At 47.7% G+C, this 24,091-nt stretch overlaps 1 pseudogene; it reads right to left on the bottom strand.

The window, feature by feature from the left end:
- Positions 1 to 13,991, bottom strand: LOC143550043 (UDP-glycosyltransferase 88B1 pseudogene; annotated as a pseudogene).
- Between the last annotated feature and the right edge of the window lie 10,100 nt (positions 13,992 to 24,091).

Below are 24,091 nucleotides of genomic sequence, written 5' to 3'. Positions count from 1 at the left end.
TTAGCAATAACACAAAGTAAATAAACTTATTAAACACCAAGGCTCTAGATCCATGGTTGGGTTAGTTTTAAATAGCTCGGTGATAGAGGAACCCTCGCCCTCCACTGCAGCCTTTGCTTTTCTACTCATCTCTAAAACCCGTTCTCTCACCGCTTTCCCTTCCTCACCAAACATCAACTCCCTCACTGTCCCCTCCACCGCCTCCGCCGTCACAAAATCATCTGCCGACATTTTCACCGCCACAGCCACCTTTAATTCTTGAACCAAATACACCCTATTCAGCTTCTGCTCAGCATACAATGGCCAAGCAACCAACGGCACCCCAACAACCATCGACTCTAGAATCGAGTTCCACCCACAATGACTCACAAATCCACCCACCGACCCATGACTCAGTATCGCCTGCTGCGGTGCCCAGTTTCTCACCACCAGTCCCTTCTCCCTTATCTGGGTTAAAAACCCATCATGTAGAAAACCTTCAACACCCACTTGTTTTAATTTACCACCTGGATACGACCCGTCTGGTGGCGGGTCCCGCACCACCCACAAAAACCTTTGCTCACTTCTCTCCAACCCAATAGCTATCTCATTCAGTTGTTTATTATCAAACACGTCCCTACTCCCAAAACATAAAAACACCACACTTTTACTCGGCTGAGAGTCGAGCCATTTTAAACACTCGTTTTCAGTAGAATCTACTTGATCTTCTCCACTAGCAATCAAAGGCCCAACTAGATAAACAGGCTGAAGAAACACTAAGTGAACCCTGGACAGATTATAGATAATCTGGGGGTTAAGTAATGTTTCCCACGGATGAGATCTAGCTGAGAAGGTTGTTCTTCAGGAGACCTGCAAAACAGACACCGTAAGCTCGTCACTGAGAAGGGGGGGGGGGTTCCTCCTTGTGACCACCCTCCGGCGTGAGAATCAGACTAGATTGCTCTGAATATAAGAGTATATTAAGAGATTGCGAGATAAGATCGAGATATCAGATGATGTCCTTACCCTTCCCAGGTGTTGGAGTATTTATAGCCGAAGGTAGGTTTCCAAGCAGGTACAGCCGGCTGAATAGTATTCCTGTTCTACCAACAGTAGATGTATGCACAGGCCATGCTGGTTGGTGGATAGGTTACGGCCAACAGTAACAAGGTCGGCTGTATACTGTTCCTTTACTGCCGGCTACGCACTGTTCCACCAACTGTAGGCTGCGCACGTCCCCTCGTAAGGGTTGGTGAGTAGGCAGCGGCTAATAGTGACAAACAGTACTAGAGGGTGCTCCTCCTCGTATTGTTGTCGATGAGCTGTCACCCTGTGATTAGTTCATGGGCTGCTCTGGTCAAACTGTCTGTTCCGTCCATACCTTAGTAGGTATAGTACGAAAGACCTTCCAGAAGCATACGGACTGGCTCATTTAGGCGGGAGTGTTCCCGCCTTGCTCATTCCTTCATGTGACAACTGAAGTAACGAATGCCTTGTGCGTGTAGCCTTGCTGTTAGTGCGGGTAGCCTTCCCTGATGGCTTGTATCCGCAGCTGCGGGAACAGGCGGGGTACTTCACCATTGGGAGGCTTTCCCTGCGGGTACAGCTGGCGTACTGCGCGTAAGGTTCTTTGAGCATGGTGGGTCCTGCTGGAGCAGTTGGTCATCGCGCAGACGTCCCTGTTCAAGGTGAGTCTTGCGGGTCCAACTGGGCTCTGCTGGGACCTACCTCTTCAAGTCCCCCCAGTCCAATGTTCTTCTCATGAATTATTAATAAGTGAGGTGAGCTTTTGGACTTAGCAAGGGGTTTTGAAAAGGGTTTAGTTTTTCGGTTTTCCGTGGTGATTCATCCCGCGGTTTTCCTGATGTCACGCAGAAATTCCCGACTTTTCTGCTTGACCTTTGGGCGTGAAGCGGGTAAGTTTGTAACCTCCTCGCTCGTCAGGAGTGTTGAGTCCCAATTGTGTGGATTCTCCATGAGGTTTTGGTGGTTTTCGACATAGTGATCATTTATGCTAAAACCACCAATTCCATTTTGGAGTTTCAAACAATATAGTTCTCGACGTTCCCGTCGTGCGGGAATGTTATTCACGTTTCCGCAAGCATGGCCCAGAAGATCCTTCTTGGTTTGAATTCCCTGCAGAGTGCTAAGTACGTGAAGGGTTTTGCCTTGACACTGTACCCGCACTCGCCTTACGGTTACTTTACTTCCAAGGTATTCTTGGCGTCAATTCCCTGCGGGTGCTAAGTATGTGAAGGGTTTTGCCTTGACACTGTACCTGCACCCGTCTGATGGTTACTTGGTTGCCAAGTTATTCTTGGCTTCAATTCCCTGCGGGTGTTAGGTATGCGAAGGGTTTTGCCTTAACACTGTACCCGCACCCGTCTTACGGTTACTTGGTTGCCAAGGTAAGGGGTATTTTCCCGCTCACTTTTGAATCTTTTTGAATTTTGAATTTTTTGAAATTCGAAGAGTTGGTGGAAAGATAGGAACAGTCCAAACATCTGAAACGTCGTGCGACGGTTTCTTCTGACTGTGTCAGGACGTGCAGGAAGTTATGGCGACGTGACAGTACATGGTCATTCCAGACGCTTTTTCAGGCGCGTGGGCGCGATTTTTCGGGCGCGTGGCCGCGAAATTAATGGTGCGCGTCCTGTCAACAGCTGTTGCCAGCTTGCTTTTTGCCACGTGTCATAGTTTCATTGCACCTTCGTTTTCTCTCTCTTCCGCATTAATTTCATCGCATTAATTGTGATTAGTATATAAAGGGGGAGAGGGTTATTTGTAATCCACACTTTCACTCTTCTTCATCTTCTTTGCGATTTCCGGCGAATACTTATCCTTTTCAGGCAAGCATTCTCCCGAAATCGTTTTCTTCTTTTACAAGATGTCTCGTGATATCGATTCTACAGCTGACGACAGGAGTACTGCTGGTGAGTGCCAGTGTGCTCTTCCTGGCGATCTGTACCGGTATGTTGTCAGGAAGTTCATGCTCGAGTCTCTCGAGCCTGAGTTTCCTGAACCCCATCAGACCGTGTACGATGCCCCCCGAGGCAAGATCGGGGTTTATGCAGCATTCTTTGTCTATGGGAATCTTAGGTTCCCCTTGACAAAGTTTGTTTACCGTGTCCTTGAGAGGCATGGTGTTCACTTGACCGAGTTGCACCCCATGGCGATCGCCAAGATTCGCCATTTTGAGTGGGTGTGCCGGATACTGGCATTGAGCCCTATGTTGACCGCCTGATGACCTTCTACACTTGGAGGTGCATCCAGGGGTGGTACACGTTGACAACCCGGATTAAGGGTTTGAAGATCTGTGCGACCGAGCGCAGTCTTCGCGCGTGGAAGAGGGAGTTTTTCTTCATATCCGCCCGCGCCATCCCCATTGCTATGAAATTCAAGAATGGGCAGGCACTTCCCAGCCTTCACGCTTCCAGCTACCAGGAGGCGGAATGGTTTGCCCAGATATCTCGGGTCCAATCTCCGGTTTACCGGTTTGCGGAGTCCGGGATGGTAATGCTGGGGATGAGCCGGGTGTGGAAGGAGGCTGATGCGCGCAAGATTCCGATCGTCCTCGAATACGGTTCGAACTCTGTTCCTTACGGTATGCCTTTTTCCCTTTTGTTGATTTTGAATTTCTTCTAACTTTTTTCTTGTTTATTTCAGAGGGGAACGACCTACAGTCGCTCCTTAATCCGCGGGAGGCTGACGGTCCCGCCCGGATGGGTACTCGCGCTCTAGACGAGAACGAGTTGCCCATCCTAGAACAAACGGCGGATCGGTTCGTGGAGGTCTATCCGCTAGGCCATGAGATCCTCAGTGCCCGTCGGCCAGGTAAGGCGCTCTTCGCCCCTCGACCTCTCAATGCTGAAACCTCTGCTGGAATTCCTCTAATCGTATGTTCTGATGAGGAATCCGCAGATGGTCCTCCGTTGGTGCGGAAGAAGAAGGCTGCCGGCGGGAAGGGGAAGGAGAAGGCCTCCACTGCCGATCCAGCGCCTCGGTCTGATTCGGAGACCGAGAGCGAAGAGGTGGCGGGGAATCCCGGTGGTGATAAGACCACTGCTCCGGAGGTTGCGACTGTCACCTCCGGAGAGCCAAAAAAGACGACGGTGACCGGCGCGAAGAGGCCGGCTCCATCGGGTCCGTCCCCGCCTCTCCGTACCTTTAGGCTCAAGAAAACCCGTAAGTACAATTTTCCCTTAGCTTTTATCTTCATAGTTTAATCCTTAGTCTTTTAACACTTTTCTTCTTTACGCAGGCGTGGATGTTGGCGCATTCCAGGGTGAAGGGCCGAGTAGTACCTCTCCGCCAATGACGGTAGGCTTGGTCAGCCTACCTGAGGCGTCGACCCAGGCGCCTGAGCCTGCTTCCGCTGGTTCAGTTGCTCACTCCTTTGAGCCGACTGTTCCAGCCGAGATGACGTCACCGCCGGCTGTGAGTGCGATTTTTACAGCATCCTTCACAGAGCCGGCGGTTACTGTTGCCGCGGATTCTGCGGCAGCGACCGCGGCGGCGACCACGGCGGCTGCTACCATGCCCCCGTCATCGGCAACGACGGCCGGTCCATCAGGTACGCGTGGGGCTTCTCGCATCTCTCCGCCACCTTCCCATCTGCCTGACCTCTTGGATGGATTTCCATTGGGTTCAGGTGATGGGTTCGGCGGCTATCGGCCTGTAATTGACCCTACAGGTGCGTAGGGTTCTTTTGGCCCATTTTTCTACATATATTTTATCATCTTTTCCTAACTGCTTTTTGTTTTCTGCAGTGTCGGATTCCAATGAAGTGTATGTTCCGCGATGGAACATACGCCGAGGAACAACCCTTCGTACCCCTGTGGAGTGCGTGGAATGGGCTCGCCACGCTGCTCCCCATGGTGCGTTGGGGGAAGCCATGGCTAGCTACCAGGAGGGTAGGCTAACCAACGAGCTTCGGGTTCTCCAGGCCCGGATGCAGCCGCGCGTCGAGCTGCTTTGTCGTGAAAACGACAAGTTGAAAGCAGCTCGCGCCAAGGAAGTATCTCAAGCGCGGGCTCTTCGGGAGGAGAACCAACAGCTGTCCGCAGCTGCTGCGGAGAAGGAGAAGGCCTTCAAGGCCCTCGAGGTTGAGGTTCAAGCGCGACTCGAGGCCCGCTCCAAGGCTGCCCAAGCTGTTAACGAACAGCTTCGGCTGGCTAAGGAGACTGCGAGGAACGCAACCGAGAGGGCCACCAAGGCTGAAGCCGTTGCCGAGCCTTTACGCGTGGAGAATGAGGAGCTCAAGGCCAAATTAGAGGCTCTCCAACGTGCTCATGATGCCTTGGCGATGGAAGATGCCAAGAAGCTCCAGGAGATCTTGGACCAGAGGGGCGTGCTTGACCATACCGAGCGGAAGCTTAAGGGCGTCGAAGAGGCTGCCGCAAAGGAAGTGCTACTTGCCAACCTTAACAAAAGCGAAGCCGAACGCGCCTGCACCCAAGCTCAAGCCGCCCTTCAAGAAGCTCTGGTTGCCAAGGAATGGCTTCTTCGAGAAGCGTTGTCTCAGGTAAGTCTATCTTCATGTCTTCACGCTTTTCTTTGTAAATAGGGTGTTGACACTTGTATATTTTCTTATGTAGGTTGTGCATCGGGTCTTCTCAGAGACATCTTACGACGATGCTATGAGCGCAGCCCTCAATGCTTCTCACGAGGATGGGGAACGGGTCGGCTTCCTGCTTGGTCTAGGGTTTGTTGAGAAAGGCTTCCCGCCATCCAACTTCCCTTTGTACAATGTAGATACTGAAGCCATATATGACCAAGCAGTAAATCAATACGCCGCCTTCCCGCATCCGGTGGTGGAGAAGGTGAATGAAATTGCTGCTGCTGATGATGGGCTACCTATCCTTAAGGCTTTCCTTGAACAGCCACGCTCTACTGATGGCGCTGGTCCAAGTGGAAGTGGCCCTGAAGCCTGATCCTGAAGATCCCTTCCCGCTGCTAGGATAGATTTAGTTTGTATAGATTTACTTTCTTGTAGGCGGGTAGTTACCCGGCCATTCTTGTAACGAATATTTATGAAATGTAAATCTTTGTGCGGCTAAGACCGCTTGATTCATTGGATTCTTTGCTTTATAAACGTTATATGACACATAGTTTAGTTTAAATTAGCAATTTTCCAAGTGTTTAGGATAAGTTAACCTTTGAACGTGGTAGATAGGTGTGAAGTTTTGCTTCCTCTTCCGTGATTGTGCGGGTAGGACCGTCACTTGCACGTAGTAGGATGGCTAAACTTTACCATCTGACCTGCGTGTAGGTTTTCCTCATCTTTGAGGATAAGTTAACCTTTGAACGTGGTAGATAATAGGTGTGAAGTTTTGCTTCCTCTTTCGTGATTGTGCGGGTATGACCGTCACTTGCACTTAGTAGGATGGCTAAACTTTACCCATATCTGACCAGCGTGTAGGTTTTCCTCATCTTTGAGGATAAGTTAACCTTTGAACGTGGTAGATAATAGGTGTGAAGTTTTGCTTCCTCTTTCGTGATTGTGCGGGTATGACCGTCACTTGCACTTAGTAGGATGGCTAAACTTTACCCATATCTGACCTGCGTGTAGGTTTTCCTTATCTTTTTTTTTTTTTTTTTTTTTTTTTTTTTTTTTTTTTTTAGGATAACCTTTGAACGTGGTAGATGATAGGTTGAAGTTTTGCTTCCTTGTTCGTGATTGTGCGGGTAAGACCGTCACTTGCACTTACAAGGATGGCTAAACTTTACTTTCATCTGACCTGCGTGTAGGTTTCCCTTATTTTTAACGTTGTGTTTATGCGGGTTTTGCCGCCTTCCACACGTAACGACTTACTTCTTCCCGTTTATGCGGTGAATACCGGCACCAGTGGGAAGTTCATAAGTATAAAGGTAAACACATTATGAAAGGAGAATCATTTCCATTAGAAGTGGCTCTAGGCCTTTTCTTTACAAGTTTTGGAATTGATCTACATATAACATTTGCGTAATTGAGCTCCATTCCATGTTTTTGGGATGGGGGTGCCATCGAGCCTTTCGAGCCGGTATGCGCCCTTTCCCAGGACTTCTTTGATAATGTATGGCCCTTCCCAGACCGGGGCCAGCTTTCCCGGGCGCTCTTGGTTTGAAGCCTCGTTGTTACGCAGTATGTAGTCTCCTATATTGAAGTTGCAGAGTTTTACCCGCGTGTTGTAGTACTTTTGCATTTGTCGTTTGTAGTTCTCTTCACGCACTGCGGCTAAGTCTCTGCGTTCCTCGGTTAGCATAAGATCCAACCGTCTTTCCGCATCATTGTTTTCTGGCTGAATCAAGACCCTTGGTGAGGGTAGACCAATTTCGACCGGGACCATGGCTTCAGTGCCATAAGTGAGGCTGAACGGGGTTTCTCCCGTACTGGCCTTCTTCAGCGTTCTGTTTGCCCAAAGGACGTGCGGAAGCTCGTCCACTCAGCCGGATCTGTGTTCCAATAGTCTCTTCTTGATGCCTTCGACGATGCTCCTATTTGCTCTTTCCACCTCACCATTACCTTGCGGGTGTGCCACTGAGGTAAAGGTGTGGGTGATTTGAAGTTCTTTTAGCCACTGTTGTAGCTTCTTGTCAGCAAAGTTGGTGCCGTTATCGCTCACCAAATTCTGTGGATGTCCAAAAAAACAAATAATAAATTCCCAAATAAATTTTTTGATATGTTTCGCAGTTGTTTGGGCTAAAGGTTTTGCTTCTATCCACTTGGTGAAGTAGTCGATGGCTACCACTAGGAACTGAACATTTCCTGCTACTGTAGGAAATGGGCCTGTCACATCGATGGCCCACTTCTGAAATGGCCATGAAGAAGTGACTGGAACAAGTTCATTCTTCGGGCGGTGCGTGTTGGGTGCGTAAAGCTGGCAAGACCTGCATTTTCTGATGTATGCCGGTGCATCCGTATGCATCCCCGGCCAAAAGTATCCCGCGTTGTTTAGCTTGGCTACAACAGCGCGGGGACCTGCGTGTACTCCACAGATGCCTTCGTGTACTTCCCTTAGGAGGTAGTCAGCATCTTGGTTGTCCACGCATCTTAAGAGTGGGCCAAGAAAGTTACGTCTGTAAAGGATGTCATTGACGAGTTGATAATTTAGTGCCTTACTGCGTAGTTTTCTTGCCTGTGTTTTGGACTCCGGTAGTGTACCTGTCGCAAGGTATTTTATTATTGGTGTCATCCACGTTTCCGTGCCGGTTTGGATGACACAAATTTCCTTGTGCGGGACCGAAGGTGTCTCGAGGAGTTCAATGCGGATATCATTTCCTAGGTGGGTAAAGGCTAATGAAGCAAGCTTGCTTAACGCATCCGCAGATTTGTTTTCACTTCGCTTGACGTGTATGACTTTGCAGTCATTGAAATCGCGCATAAGGGATTTTGCTTGTGCGAGGTACAAGGCCATTGTGTCGTTCACGGCCGTGTACGTCCCGTTGATTTGATTGGCTACTAACATGGAATCCACATGGGCTTCCAAGTTTTTCACTCCCATCTTACGCGCAATTCTCAGCCCAGCCAGGAATGCCTCATACTCGGCTTCGTTATTCGTACTTGGAAAATCCAATCGAATAGCGTAGGTGTATTCTTGGCCCGCTGGGTTGGTTAGCTTTAGCCCTGCGCCTGAACCCTCGTTATTGGCTGCCCCATCAGTGTAGAGTCGCCAGACATCATTGATGTCTTGTGCTGGAGAGGGTTGAGCCTCTTCCTGGCACTCTTTTTCCCGCGATGCAGGCACTTCTGCAATAAAGTCGGCCAGAACCTGGCCCTTTATGGCTGGTCTTGGCTTATACTTTATCGCGTATTCTCCCAACTCAATTGCCCATTTGGCTAGGCGTCCCGATAACTCGGGTTTGCCTAGAACGTTTGCAAGTTTGAAGTTGGAGAGTATGGTGATTGGGTGACCCTGGAAATATCGTCTTAACCTGCATGAGGCGTGTAAAAGTGCTAAGACTAATTTTTCGAGGGTAGAGTACCGGGTTTCTACGTCTGTTAGGATACGGCTGACATAATAGATTGGCATCTGGATGCCTTTTCGCTCTACTAGCAGGACTGCCCCGGTTGCTCTATCAGTTGCGGAAAGGTATAGGATTAACTCCTCTCCCGCTTCTGGTGCTGTGAGTGTTGGGAGTTCGATTAAGCGTGACCGAATCTCCTGAAAAGCTGCTTCCGCTTCTGGTGTCCAGCGGAAGTGCGTTTTTTTCAAACAGTTTCTCAACGTTGACACGAAGGGGAACGACTTATCCGCGTGGTTTGCCAAAAAGCGATTAAGTGCCACTAGTCGTCCGTTCAGTGTCTGAGCCTGTTTGATGGTAGTAGGTGATTCCATTTTGATAATGGCTTCGACCTTTTCAGGGTTCGCTCTGAAGCCATCTTTAGTGACGATGACCCCCAAGAACTTCCCTTCTTCCGCTCCAAAGGCACACTTGCTCGGGTTGAGCTTCATGTTTATCTTCCTGAGCGTGTTGAAAGTTTCTTCGATGTCTTTCAACATCGCTTCTGGGTCAGGGCTTTTGATGACCAAGTCATCCATGTAGACTTCCAAGTTCCTCCCAATTTGGGAATGAAACTCTTTGTCCATCAGGCGTTGGTATGTGGACCCGGCATTCTTAAGTCCGAATGGTATCATTTGATAACAAAATGTGCCATCGGGCGTCCGAAAAGCGGTTTTGTCCTGATCATCAACGGCCATGTGGATTTGATGGTACCCCTTATACGCGTCCAGGAAGCATTTAAGGCGGAATGGTGCCAACGAATCCACCTTAAGATCAATTTCAGGTAACGGATAACAATCTTTGGGGCATGCTTTGTTCAAATCTTTGAAATCTATGCACATGCGCCATTGTTTGTCATTCTTCGGTACCATAACGGGATTTGCAACCCAAGTTTGATATCTACTAACGCGTAAGATGCCTGCGTCAAGAAGTTCCTTGACTTGGGTTCTACACGCGTTAGTTTGTTCTGGCCCCATTACTCTGCGCTTTTGTACGATCGGTGTGACAGCCGGATCGCATTTGAGCTTATGCTCTGCCTTACTCCGGGGTACACCAGTCATGTCAGCTGGTGTCCACGCGAAGATGTCGGCGTTCCTTTGTAATAAGCGCTTAAGTAAGGTGCGTGTGGGATCAACAATTGTTGGGCCAATGGTTACGGCCTGGTCAGGGTACTTGCCATTGAAGGCCCATCTTTCTGGTTCGGTGATGGTTGGTTTAGCCATCTTTGGTTTGGGTTTAGATGAGACAGATGCGATGCATACCTGGGGAATGCCGGTGATCATCGCTACACCCTCAGCTGTTGGCCATCCCATCATGCCGTGGACTGAGGATACCACGGCGTTGAATCTTGCCATCCCGTCTCTCCCGAAGAGAATGTCGTACGTGTGGTGTGGCTTCCTCATCACGACAAAGTCCACATCTTCTGTGCGGGAGTGTTTTCCATCTGTAAGAGTGACGGGGAAAGATAGGATACCCAGGGAGGTGCTTGTGCTGCCATCAAACCCTTCCATCGACGCGCAGATCGTTTCCAGGCGCTCCTTGTCTTCGTCATCTAGCTTGTCGAAGAACTGCCTGTACATCACCGTTGACGAGGCGCCGTTGTCAGCAAGAGTGCGAGAAGTGATGTAGTGCCCCAGCTGGCTTTTTATGACGATAGGGCCTTCTTTGCTGGGTCCTCCTGGCACTCGCGGGAAGCTCACCTCAGCTTCCTTCCATGCGCATGGTTCTGGCGTTCGCCTTTTTCTTCCTCTGATGTTGCCATGAACCATGTTGATGCTGATGTCGACGGGCTTTCGTCCGTTGCCCCGGTACCGGTTGTCGTTCCGTCCTCCCTTCTTGATTGATGCCACCAGGTGTGCCAATCTTCCATCCTTAACGAATGCTTCGACAATGTCTTTCAAGGATGTACACTCTTCCGTACCATGACCTTTTGTCCCGTGGAAGTCACAGGATTTGCTCTGATCCGCATTAGGTCGGTGCCGGATCGCTGGAGCTTTTGGCCACGGTAGCTTTTCAGTGGCAAATATCTCCGTGACGCTTTTGGTGAGTGGCGTCCACCGGTGCTTTTGGCTTGAAGGGTGTGTGTGACTTCTTCCGCCAACAAGAGGGCGAGAGCTGGATGAGGTGTCAAAGTTTACCCTTGACTGCCAGATACCTAGCTTCCTTTTTTTGTTCTGCCGGGCGATCCGGACATTGTTCTCTCTTGTCCTCTGCGTGTAGAGGTGTGTACTCTGGGGAAGATCCATTCCCAGTTGCTTTTCCGTCTCGGCAAAGCGCTTTGCCGCCGTCATGATGGCATCCCATGTTGATGGCATGCCATCCTTACCCGTCAATGTGCGGATAAGTTCTGGGTATTCGGCGCCTTGGATGAAAGCGGCGCGAACCAGATCTTCACTTATGTTGCCGAGACTTAGCTTTTTGGAGTTGAAGCGGGTGATGAAGTCTAGTAAAGATTCATCCTCCTCTCTCACGCAGTTGAGGATCGTCCACTGTTCTTCAGTGTATTTCCTCTGTTGGCTGAAGTGCTGGCTGAACTTGTTCTGAAAGTCCGCCCAGTCATATATGTGGTGGACCGGTAAACGATCGAACCATGCCCTGGCCGCTCCGACCAGAGTCATCTGGAACATGTAGCACCACGTGGGTTCCGTCCAGTTGCTGACGGTAGCCCCCACAATTAACCTGTTCAAATGGTCGTCTGGGTCGGATAGACCATCATAAGTGCCAATGTTGGACATCTGTTTGGCACTTCTCGGGGCGATTGCTTCCGCAATGTCCCTTGCGAATTTTGACTTTCCTGCATTTGTAGCAGTTGGTCTAAAGGTTTTGGAGAAGTCACGCGGGTTTCTCTCCGCAGTTGGTTTAAAAGCTTCCCCAAAATTCCTTTTTGGTTGGACGTCCGTTTCCTTACGCTTCCCTTTCGCCTTATGGCGAGGGTTTGCGTCGGTATCGGACTCCCTCTCGTCGTCTGAGTACTCGCACTCACTGCTCATATTGAGGTGTTGGCGAGTACTGCCGAATTCGTTAGCCTGTTGAGCTGAACGCAAGCGTTCATCCAATTCAGCTTGGAATTCTCTTTGACGTGCTTCGGCCCATGCCTTCACTTGATCTAGTGTTTGGCGAGGGGCCCTTGTTCGTTTTTCCAACTGGGCATCAGTGAACCCCAGTGGAATATTTACTGCACTTGCCCCGGCTTGGGTAGTCGGGGTAGCGTTCGTAAGATTTGTGTAACCGCCGGTGTTCCCCCCAGTTGCTGGGGTTGTGGTTACCGGGGTTTCTTGGTTGGTTACTGGCCTTTGGACCGGAGTAACGTTAACCATTTCTTCAGAAATTTTGAAAAAACTAAAATAGTTCTAGCTTTTATGCACGGATGGCGCCAATGAAGAAACTCTAAGTGAACCCTGGACAGATTATAGATAATCTGGGGGTTAAGTAATGTTTCCCACGGATGAGATCTAGCTGAGAAGGTTGTTCTTCAGGAGACCTGCAAAACAGACACCGTAAGCTCGTCACTGAGAAGGGGGGGTTCCTCCTTGTGACCACCCTCCGGCGTGAGAATCAGACTAGATTGCTCTGAATATAAGAGTATATTAAGAGATTGCTAGATAAGATCGAGATATCAAATGATGTCCTTACCCTTCCCAGGTGTTGGAGTATTTATAGCCGAAGGTAGGTTTCCAAGCAGGTACAGCCGGCTGAATAGTATTCATGTTCTACCAACAGTAGACGTATGCACAGGCCATGCTGGTTGGTGGATAGGTTACGGCCAACAGTAACAAGGTCGGCTGTATACTGTTCCTTTACTGCCGGCTACGCACTGTTCCACCAACTGTAGGCTGCGCACGTCCCCTCGTAAGGGTTGGTGAGTAGGCAGCGGCTAATAGTGACAAACAGTACTAGAGGGTGCTCCTCCTCGTATTGTTGTCGATGAGCTGTCACCCTGTGATTAGTTCATGGGCTGCTCTGGTCAAACTGTCTGTTCCGTCCATACCTTAGTAGGTATAGTACGAAAGACCTTCCAGAAGCATACGGACTGGCTCATTTAGGCGGGAGTGTTCCCGCCTTGCTCATTCCTTCATGTGACAACTGAAGTAACGAATGCCTTGTGCGTGTAGCCTTGCTGTTAGTGCGGGTAGCCTTCCCTGATGGCTTGTATCCGCAGCTGCGGGAACAGGCGGGGTACTTCACCATTGGGAGGCTTTCCCTGCGGGTACAGCTGGCGTACTGCGCGTAAGGTTCTTTGAGCATGGTGGGTCCTGCTGGAGCAGTTGGTCATCGCGCAGACGTCCCTGTTCAAGGTGAGTCTTGCGGGTCCAACTGGGCTCTGCTGGGACCTACCTCTTCACAGGCGGAGTCGTAACTCCGTCCGGGATACACTTACCACCCCGGAGGGTGTCAAGAGCTCTTTCTTCAAACCCGGTAAACACGTTTAAAATGATGCCAGAAGACCTGGCAAGGTCAATAGAAATGTCAACAAACATGTTTTTTTCTGGTAATAATACAATTGGCGTGTCGGAAACATGGAAGGGTGGGAGTCCAGGAATATGAAAGTAATCGTTTGAATCCTTAGTGTTGTGCATGTTGGGCATGTTTAAAAACACACATAATAATGAGGCACCGCCAGTGAAGAAGTAGTAAGTGGGAATATGAAGGCTAGTAGACACTTTGAGAGCAGCATTAGTAAAGAAGTCAAGTACGACACCTTTGATGGTGGACTTGGCTGAGATGGTTACGAGGGTGTCATGCATTATTGGGTTGTAAAGCTCGGGTATCCCGAAAGCACGGTCGAAGTGGTCTTTAGAGAAGTCCGGTGGAACGACGTCCTCCGGGAAGCGGTGGAACGTGATGGAAGGAGTGGTGGCGGAGACGGTGTCGATGTATTTATTGGTATGGTTATGAGTGGGAATGATGAGGATGAGGATGATGATATTGAGTGAAGGCTGGTGTTTATTGATAAGTTTGCCAAACTCCACCATGGAAACCAAGTGGCCGATGGTTGGATCAGGATACAAGACCACTGTAGAAGACTCCATTATTTGTTTGAATAATTTTGTTAGATGGAAGGCACATTTTAAAGAGTCGTAAAGGAGACATACAAAGAAATAATATATCAACATACAAATTATGTCTAAATTGTACATGTGTATAGCCACCACTTCTACTTCCAATGGTTTTCTTCCATGTCTCCAGGTTCATTCGATATCATCAATAACTCCAAATATAACAATCACATTTTTTTCCCACTCTCTCCTAATTCTCTAAGACGGTGGCCACTCTCTGATTAATCGCGTCACTGTTGGCGGGTTAGATTTCCGGGCCTTTGGTGGCGCAGGGCCGGCCCATAGGGGTGGCGGGATGGTCGACGGCTACAGGCCCGACACCCCATTAGGCCCGGTTTTTTTTTTCAATTTTTTTTATTTATTTTTATTATAAACAATATGTATATTTAATGTTTAAAATTAATTGTATAACTAGTAGCTTGGTCTAGTGGCAAATGGGTGTTACTCTCAATCAAAAAGATTATGGGTTCTAGTCTCATTTGTGACATGTTTAATCCTATTTTTATTAAAAAGTTTTTTACACAATTCAAATTATAACCAAGTAAACCCATATAAATATTTAATTGTTTAAACCAACAAAACACTCATTTTTAATCCCACAAAAATTTTCGCCTTCGGCCCAAAACTTTTTTTGCTTTCACGGAGCCGACCCTGTGGTGGCGGTGGTGATAGTCTGTTGTGTTGGTGGTGATTAGTAGCAAAACCTTTTCTGATTGTTGCCGATTGCTTGTAGTGGACCACAATTGTGAGTCGCTATTTTACCGATTGTACATTGGGTCGGTTTGGTTGACAGGGGGTATGCTGATGCCTTTTATTTTTATGTTGGCATTTACTTTGTTCTTAGTGTGATTGAGTGTGGTAGATATGGTAGATAATGTCACGGACGTTAAAAATGATGATAACATACAACAACCTACCGTCGCCGATGATAACATACAACAACCTACCGTCGCCGATGACTGTATCGTCTTTGTAAAAGTAGCGGAGCTTGGTTATGAGTTTGTTTTTTACTAGCCAAGACTTTGGGTCAATTCGATTGACAGAGGCTATGTTGATCACGTATCCAAGCCTATGTGATTCTATTTGTTACTAACCTTTTATTTCAACATTTACTTTTTTACTCACTGTGATTGACTATGAGGGTATGGAATTGCTTCAGCAAATATCTCATCACAATGCAAAAGTCAACAGAGGCAACATTTACGGTTTCCAAACAACATCAAAAGGATATGCAATTTCCTCAAGAGTCATACCACACATGTAACATTTAGTAACAAATATATATTACATGTGTGGTATGCCTCTTAATTGTAACGTAACTTGCATACCTAAATTCAAAAAGGTAACAAAATACCCAAGTGTCGTTTGAATTCTAAAATACTTGATATGCATCTTAATATACAACGACAGTTGTTAAGTTGCTAACCATTAGTAGAACCCTAAATCTGTTATCAATATGACAACAAAAACAAGCTCCTCCTCTACATAGGAATCATTTAAATTCTTAAGAAATGAGAAAATAGTTGGTTGGGTTGCATGGATTGGAAGGAGGCTAAAGAAGGATAATGGATACATATAGTATTTAAAAAAGAATTTTTTTTAACATTTTGAATCCGGGTCAAAACATTGATATAGGTTGATTTTATTAACGTGTCATGTTGACCTACTTTCAAGTAACAAAAATATTACGACCAAGGACAGTTTGGATATTTTTAAAAAGTAGTGAAGAGGTATGTACCCGCCTCAACAACGAACGAGGCGGGTCAACCCACAAAGATACAGACAAGAGACTTGAAATCAAGATATTATGAAGGCACAAAGCCAAAACCTATGCGCATGGCGCATATCACATATGCTCACGCATATCACATATGCTCATGCATCACACATGCTCAGGCACCACATATGCTCAGGCATCACATATGCTCACGCATCACATATGCTCACGCATATCACATATGCGCGTGGCGCATCCGCGCGCGGCGCATATCACATGCTTGTGCATATCACATCTGCGCATGAAACATCTGCGCGTGAGAATAAAGAGAAGACCTCGCGCATCCTCAGGATAGGCGCATATCATACATGCACATAATCAACCTCGCCCTTATCCAAATCAGGATTAGGGCAACCTTGATTGTGCACGTCAGACAACCTTCCAGAAGGTATCTTTTTAAGGAATAAGAATATGCTGATGTTGACAGCTGCCAAATGAAAGGTGGACAACTCAGCATAACTCATGTGCCACCACGTGATTATAACCAATGAGAAAGCACCAGGTGTCCCAGAGGACACGTGGCGCAGAGCAATTGGAGGAGGCCAACAAGGCTGAGCCCAATCAGTGGAAACCCTAGCACTATAAATACAGCATCAACTCCACAAGGAGAGACATTCAATCACTTTCAATTACATTCAATCACTTCAATTACATTCAATCACTTTCAATTACATTCAATCACAGACAGTTACAGCCAGTAACATACACAATCACATCCAATCACAGAGTATTCAGCTATTAAGCAATATTCTCCAGATTTCCTTACTCTCATATTATTATCTTCTCCCACAAATACTTATTCTCACACCGGAGGGTTACCCCAAAGAGGACCACTCTGTCCCTTTCTGAGGGGTAAGTTGACGGTGCTGTTCATTTTGTAGGTGGAAGAACACAGATCCAAGAAAACCATCGGTGAAATAGTATAATCACACCCGAGGAAAGTTGATCGTCCACCAGTGAGTCGATCCACGTCTCTTCATTGGCGCCATCCACTGTTACAACGGCAATCAGATCTCATCAGATCTATATATAAAAAAAATCACCATGGTTTCTGGCGTTCATAACGTTGATCAAGTTCTGGAGGATATTGAACGTGAGGATGTTAATGAGGGACAGCAGTTTCTGAGGGGGCCGCGTGATTCTACGCGCACCACCAGTAACTGTCCCTTCATCACAACTCCTCACGGCCAGACTGAAACTCCTCCAGACGATCTCACGTTACAAAATCTTGCCGGCGCGAAACAAAAAGGACCAATGGGTCCAGAAGATGAAACAAATGATCCTAAAGAATGGCTCATAAACGAGCAGCGGCGTCTAATGGACAAGTACAATGAGATGGTCAAACAGAAAAAGCTAGCCGACTTAACACAAAGGCAAGCGTTTGATAAGCAAACTGTTCATGGAACAAAAAGGCCGCGCGCGCCGGAAGAAGGACATTCTGTTCACACTGCACACACTGAGTTCAGTGATGAAGAAGTGCACAGCATGAGGAAGACGCGAGATACTCATGCAGGAGGCTCACAGCTCCGCGCGCCTGTGAACATGGCGCCTGGAGCCAGAGCCGATCTGGATCTGCACATACCGTACAGCCCACCAGTTAGAGGGCAAGTGGACGTAACCACACCGTACAGACCAGCCATCTTGGTGAAACATTCAAAGTTCACTGAGCGCATCGCTAAGGCTCCCATCCAGCACAAAACCAAGATGCCAAGTGGTTTGGGCAAATATGACGGCACAACAGATCCAGACGATTTCTTGCAAGGTTTTTACAACACGGGAAACCTAGAGAGCTGGACGATGCCAACATGGTGTCACATGTTTGCTCGCTGACTCACGGGCGCGGCGCGTGTCTGGTTCGAGAGCTTGCCGACTGGGCAAATCGATGGGTTCGAGGAACTATTGGAAAAGTTCCAAGCCCACTTCGTACAGCAGCGCAGACACACGCGCGACCCTGATGACATCATGCACTGTGTGCGCAGGAATGATGAAACGATTGAAGACTACATAACACGTTTCAATCAGGAGTCTCTGGCAATCGGAGGTATAACGGAGCAACTCCTGCGCGTGGCCTTTATACAAGGCGCGCGCAGTGATCAACTCCGCCGAGCTCTCGTAAGCAGAGATGGCATGCCCACCACTTGGGCAAAACTAATGGAAGCATCGCGAGTCTTCGCGAGAAATGAAAAACAAATTGCCCAAGATAAGGCAAGAGAAAGAGCGCATCAAGCTGAGTCACCGCGCAGCAAAGAAAAGAGGGGCAAACAGAACTCTGTATGGTCCAGGTTGCAACCAACCAGTTTTTCTTCCGCAGAAAAGCAGGCGCAACCAAGCTCACCCCAGCCCCAAAAAGATGTTCGTAATCGCGGGGAGGGTGACAAGAGGGAGGGCGGCAGAGATCCTAACAGGCCTCTGCCAAGAATATGGACTCCCCTCACCAAAACGCCTTCACAGGTGTTAAGCACTGAGAATGTCCAGTTCAAAAGCCCCAAGCCACTACATTACAAGGGACCATCAGACAGTGGCAAGTACTGTGAGTTTCACAAGTCCACAGGACACAACACTGATGCATGCCACCACTTGAAGGATGCAATTGAAAAAGATGTAAAATCAGGCAAGCTGGCTCACCTGGTAAAAAACTCAATACCAGAAAATGAACAATCAGGAGCCTCAGCCAGCAAAAAGTACAAAAGAATCTGTGTAGCCGAGGGAGGAAGGCAAGGACAAATATCAAGAAAGAGAAGCGCGCAAATCCAAGGAGATTGGCGCGAGCAACAAGTCATCTTCCCAAGAATCAGGGGAGGCCCTTCCATCAGCAGTCCTCTTGTTATCACTACACACATTGCTCATTACGAAGTGTCAAAAGTCCTAGTGGACACTGGCAGCGAATCAGACATCATGTATGAGCAATGTTTCAGAAAACTGGATCCGGCAGACCAAGCGAGGCTTGAAATTGTGAATGCACCAATCTCTGGTGTTTCAAATGAAATCATTCATCCCCTAGGTCAAATACAATTTGAACTAACCATGGGGGATGAGAAACACAAGCGAGCCGAAGTTGTTAACTTCTTGGTCTTGCCCACCACTTCTTGCCACAATATGATCTTGGGTAGGGGAACGATTGCCCAATTCAACGCAATACCGTCGCCAGCGCACGGCGCGTTGGGGTTCCCAACACCAACAGGTGTAACTTTTGTATACCGAGATCATTTGTGCGCAGTGACAAGTACTCCGCGGGAGGGGAGAATGAAACTTCCAATGGCAGAAAACGCGCCAGAGGAATGGATTCTCAACCCGAAATTCCCGGAGCAAAAAATCACAATTGGCGCTACGATATCAGACGACACGAGGTTGAGAATGAAAAGATTGCTCACAACATATATGTCGGTCTTCGCGTGGCAACACTCTGATATGACTGGGGTTCCGCGAGACCTGGCACAACATTCTCTCAACACGTTCAAGTCTGTAGAGCCAATTGCTTAAAAGAAGAGAGTCATGGGGGATGAGAAGGCGAGGGCCATGAATGAGCAGGTTGAGGATCTATTGCGCGCAAACATCATCCGCCCGATACGATACCAGACATGGGTAGCCAATCCTGTGATGGTAAAGAAAAGTAACGGGTCGTGGAGGATGTGCATTGACTTCAAGGACCTCAACAAAGCGTGCCCAAAAGATTGTTACCCCCTCCCAAACATCGATGCAAAGGTGGACTCCGTGGCGCCATTCAAGCTCAAATGTTTCCTGGATGCCTACAAAGGCTATCACCAGATTCAAATGGCACCACAAGATGAGGACAAGACCGCATTCAGAACCGACAAGGGTGTTTTTTGTTACACAAAAATGCCCTTTGGTTTGAAGAATGCGGGCGCCACCTACCAAAGACTTATGGATGCCGTTTTCAGCGAGCAAATCGGAAGAAACCTAGAAGTCTATGTGGATGATTTGGTGATCAAGAGCAGGGAGGAAAAGCAAATGCTCAAAGACATCGAAGAAACCCTTGGGCGCCTAAAGGAAGTTAACATGAAGCTCAATCCGAGCAAATGTACTTTCGGCGTACTAGAGGGAAAATTTCTAGGTGTAATGGTCACCAAGGATGGTTTCAAGGTGAACCCTGAGAAGGTGGAGGCCATCCTTGACATGCCCTCGCCATCCACCATGAAAGAGGTCCAGAAGCTGAATGGTAGATTGGTTTCAATCAACAGGTTCCTAGCGAACCATGCAAGCAAATCTACCCCATTTGTCAACACATTGAGGAATTGCTTAAAGAAAAGCCAATTCAAATGGACTCCTGAGGCCGAGCAAGCTTTCAGGGAGATAAAATAATGTTTGATAAATCTGCCCGCGCTCACAGCTCCACTTCCTGGTGAAACTTTGACATTATACCTATCAGCAGGAGAGCGCGCCATCGGCGCAGTATTATTAGTGGATCGCAAGGGAATCCAAATGCCAATATACTATGTGAGTCAGGTGCTGACAGATCCTGAGACGCGCTACTCCATCATGGAAAAGTTAGTTTTGTCACTAACACACGCGTCGCGCAAGCTTCATAGATATTTCAATGGTCATCCCATTGAAGTTCTGACTGGTTACAACATCCAGCAAGTCTTGCGGCGTCCCGCGCTCTCAGGAAGGCTGACAAAGTGGGCGCTGGAATTAGGAGAGCACACGATCTCCTATAAGCCCCGTCCAGCAATAAAGGGACAAGTCTTGGCTGATTTCATTGCAGAAGTCCCCGAAGGAAAAATTGAAGAGGCTCAGCGCGAGGTAGACCCTCCGCGAGCCAATGATGAAGAAAATGTTTGGAGATTGTTCACTGACGGAGCTTCAAACAATGAAGGGTCCGGCGCAGGCCTCAAACTGGTGGATCCAGAGAATCATGAATATACTTACGCCATCAGATTGGACTTCAAGAGCACCAACAATGAGGCTGAGTATGAAGCCCTGCTGGCTGGCCTGCGCATCGCGCACAAATTCGGGGTTAAAAAGCTAGAGGCCCATGTTGATTCGTACTTGGTAGCAGCACAGGTCAATGGCCTTTATGATGCCAAGGAGAACACCATGCCTCTGTATCTAGAGCAGGCGAAAAAGCTCATCGAGCAATTTGACTGCTTCAGAATCATTCATATTCCGCGCAGTGAAAACAAATCTGCAGACGCGCTGAGTAAGATGGCATCAACCAGTTTTGATCACTTTGGCAAAGATGTCAGGGTAGAAGTAATGAGCAACCCGTCGGTGGTAGCAAAGTCTGTCCTGGTAACTCATACAACCCCTTCATCATGGATAACTCCAATAATGGAATTATTGAAGGAGGGAAAGGTACCAGATGATCGCGCACAAGCGGGGAAGATAAGACACAAGGCGCAGAACTATGAACTGCTTGATGGCACATTATATCGACGCTCTTATCTTGGGCCGCTCATGAAATGCCTAGATGCTGAGGAAGCAAGCTATGTGATCAGAGAGATACACGAAGGAATCTGTGGAATACATGCTGGCCCGCGCATGGTGGTTGCCAAGGCAATGAGCGCAGGCTACTATTGGCCAGGCATGTACTTGGACGCTCTAAAGGAGATCCAAAAATGCAAAGCATGTCAGAGCTATGCGCCAAACACCATGCGGCCAAAGAACAACTTGATTCCAGTAACCTCAGCATGGCCTTTCCACAAATGGGCAATCGACATTGTGGGTCCCCTACCGCAAGCGCCTGGGCGAGTAAAATTTTTGGTAGTGGCAGTAGATTATTTTACAAAATGGGTTGAAGCCAAGCCACTAGCAAAAATAACAGCCGAAGCGATGAAGCAGTTTATCTGGAGCCACATCATATGCCGTTTTGGCTTGCCCATGGAAATTGTGAGCGATAATGGCAAGCAATTCACTGACAAGAAGATTTCCAGCTGGCTCAAGGAATTGCGCATCAACCAAATTTTCACTTCAGTTTATCACCCTCAGGGGAATGGACAAGTGGAACGCGCGAACCAAAGCTTGTTAAATGGGCTGAAGAAAAGGTTGGAGGGAGAATCCCATTCTTGGGTCGAAGAGCTACCTAATGTCCTGTGGGCACACAGGACATTAAGCAAAACCAGCAATGGCGAATCCCCGTTCAGCCTAACCTATGGAACAGAGGCAATGATTCCAGTAGAAGTTGGATGCACATCCCATAGAGTGCTCATGATGAGCAAGATTGATAACGAGCGCGAAAGAAGGTTGGATCTCAACTTACTTGAAGGGCGCAGAGAGGCGGCTATCATCAGTGAAGCCAAATATAAGAAAAAACTGGAAAAATATTACAACCAGCGCGTGAAAGAATGCCACTTCAAGAAAAATGATTTTGTCCTTCGAAACAATGAAGCAAGCCGCGCGATACCCCCGGGAAAAATGTCCCCCAATTGGTAGGGACCTTATCAAGTCTCGGAAGAATTGGGAAAAGGCGCATACGCTTTAAAAGATTTGAATGGAAAGAAGATCCCGCGAGCATGGAACGCGGCACAGCTTAGAAAATGTTTCATGTAAAAATGTCAAGTTTGTAATCAAGGCTTTTTAAGCCATTATGAATAATGATACGCGCTATCTTCTCTTAATGTGGATTCTATTACCTTTTGCATACATGTTTCACACTTCCCTTTATTAGTTTTGAGCAATATGACAACATTGTATTGACATCAAAACGAAATAAAAACGAAGTAAAACATACATGCGCGAGCTTCAAGCTCAAACGCGTTAACGAGTCTTAACTCTAAAACGTCAGGGCCTTAGCCCAATTCTATTACCTTTTGCATACATGTTTCACACTTCCCTTTATTAATTTTGAGCAATATGACAACACTGTATTGACATCAAAACAAAATAAAACGAAGTAAAACATACATGCGCAAACGCGTTAGCGAGTCTTAACTCTAAAACGTCAGGGCCTTAGCCCAAAATTTTGAGCCTTAGCTCAGGGCCTTAGCCCAATAATGTGAGCCTTAGCTCAAATCACTCACAACATCCATCCTACATACTGCGCAGCCTGACCATAAAACACCTAAACACAACTAAGGCAAAGCAAATGCCAAAACATAGTTGTTAAGGTCTCAGGTTGGGGTCGCGCATGAAATTGTAGTGGATATCTGAGTAACACATTGACGCGTAAAGGCTAAAAAACTCATAATTCCATAAACGCGCGATAACGTCGCGCAAAAGAGGAATAATGAAAACGCCAAAGCACGTGTCAACATAATCAAGATATGGCAAAATCACTTACAATATGACAAGGATTAAGTATAATAATTTCCTTACAACCTTGTTCTTATTTCAACGTGCAAGCATATCTTATATTCAACAAGCAAACATGCTGTATAAAGAGATGAATGGGGAATGCGCAAGATGCGAATAAGGGAAAAACAAAATTTCATTCCAAAGCGTTGAAATTTACAAGTTTACAAGATGAGATACAAACTACAAAAAAAAAAAAAAAACATGAAGGGCTTCTCAAGTCTCCACGTTGACATCAGCCTCTTCATCATCCTCATCATCGCCCTCGGCATCTGGCGCAGCCTGCTCCTCGTCATCTCCAAACTGACCATAGTCAAGTTGTTCATCTTGAATGGAGTCTTCTATCACAACAGTGTCAGGAGCGGATCCTTTGGCCACGCCAGAGCCGCTTGCAGGAGCAGCATTCCCCGCGCCATCATCGCCGCCACCAGCCCCTTCGCACTCGTCAAGTAATTTCTTTAGCGCGCCGAGGTCGGGCTGGTCAGCAAGCGCGGATATCTGCAAATCATAAGCAAAAATATGAGTACAAAAAGACTTAGAAAATAAGTCAAGGTAATCTCATTAAGGTTAAAATACCTGCGCAAGGAGGGGAATGGGAGTATTCATATACTTCTCCCCCATCGCGGCCATCTCCGCGCAGGCAGCGTCGCTCTGATAAGGGTACTCGGATGGGTTCTTCTTCAACATGCCATATTCATAGCCATCCGTAAACCCTTCAGCTCGACCCACCAAGCGCGCGGCAGCGTTGCAGTCCATCACAAGGGCCTGAAACTCGTCTGAGTATTTCATCGCGAAAGCGCAACGAGTCATGCCCTGTGAGATTAGCCATTGGCGATCCTGCGCGAGGCCAGCAACAGACGTCTCAAGGGCAGGAACCTGAGAGTTTAATAACTCAACAGTTTCCTTAGTCTTTTTCAGCTCCTCTTTGTCGGACGCTGCTGCCGCCAAGGTTTCTTCTTTTTCCGCCCGCGCAGCATCAAGTGCTTCCTGGCTAGACGCTGCCGTCGCCAATGCTTCATCTTTATCGGCCTGCGCGGCCGCCAGCTCC

This window comes from Bidens hawaiensis, unplaced genomic scaffold (assembly GCF_021521415.1).
Source record: "Bidens hawaiensis isolate Kalapana, Puna unplaced genomic scaffold, B.hawaiensis_p1.1 tig00015918_1, whole genome shotgun sequence".
Taxonomy (NCBI): domain Eukaryota; kingdom Viridiplantae; phylum Streptophyta; class Magnoliopsida; order Asterales; family Asteraceae; genus Bidens; species Bidens hawaiensis.
This window is presented reverse-complemented; position numbering and strand designations above follow the sequence as displayed.